This window comes from Otolemur garnettii, unplaced genomic scaffold, assembly GCF_000181295.1.
Source record: "Otolemur garnettii isolate 467f Iridium unplaced genomic scaffold, OtoGar3 scaffold00059, whole genome shotgun sequence".
Taxonomy (NCBI): domain Eukaryota; kingdom Metazoa; phylum Chordata; class Mammalia; order Primates; family Galagidae; genus Otolemur; species Otolemur garnettii.
The window spans coordinates 9,049,222-9,050,418 of NW_003852454.1; positions in this window are offsets into that span (position 1 = coordinate 9,049,222).

Below are 1,197 nucleotides of genomic sequence, written 5' to 3' on the forward strand. Positions count from 1 at the left end.
TTGTTAAAATGTCCATACTACCCAAAGCAATATATAATTTTAATGCAATCTCTATTAAAGCTCCATTGTCATACTTTAAAGATCTCAAAAAAATAATACTTCATTTGTATGGAATCACAAATAACCTGAACAGCCAAGACATTACTCAGAAATAAAAACAAAGCAGGAAGAATCATGCTACCAAACCTCAGAGTATACTATAAATCGATAGTGATCAAAACAGCATGGTACTGGCACAATAACAGAGAGATAGATATATGGAACAGAATAGAGAGCCAAGAGATGAATCTGGCTACTTACTGTTACCTGATCTTTGACAAGCCAATTCAAAACACTGAGTGGGAAAAAGATTCCCTATTTAACAAATGGTGCTGGATGAACTGTCTGGCATCCTGCAGAAAACTGAAACTGGATCCACATCTTTCACCATTAACTAACATGGACTCTCACCGGATTAATGATTTAAACTTAAGACATGAAACTATATAAATACTAGAAGAAATTTTAGGGAAGACACTTGAAGAAATCAGCCTGGGTGAAAATTTTATGAGGACGACCCCCCGCACTGGGCAATTGAAATAAATAATATACTACTGGGATCTGATCAAACTAAAAAGCTTCCACATGCAAAGAACACTGTAAGTAAAGCAAGGAGACAGCCCTCAGAATAGGAGAAGATATTTGCTGGTTATGTCTCTGACAAAGGTTTAATTACCAGAATCCTAGACAACTCAAACGTATTAGCAAGAAAAGAACAAGTGATCCCATCTCGGGGTGGGCAAAGAACTTGAAGAGAAACTTCTCTGAAGAAGACAGGGGCACGACCTACAGACATATGAAAAAATGCTCATCATCCTTAATCATCAGAGAAATGCAAATCAAAACTACTTTGTGATATCACCTAACTCCAGTAAGATTAGCCCATATCCCAAAATCCCAAAATCAGAGATGCTGCCATGGATGTGGAGAAAAGGGAACACTTGTACACTGCTGGTGGGATTGCAAACTAATACATTCCTTTGGAAAAGACGTCTGGCAAACACTTAGAGAACTAAAAATAGACCTGCCATTTGATCCTACAATTCTTCTACTAAGTATATATCCAGAAGACCAAAAATCACACTACAACAAAGATATTTGTACCAGAATGTTTATTGCAGCTCATTTCACAATTGCTAGGTCATGAAAGAAGCCCAA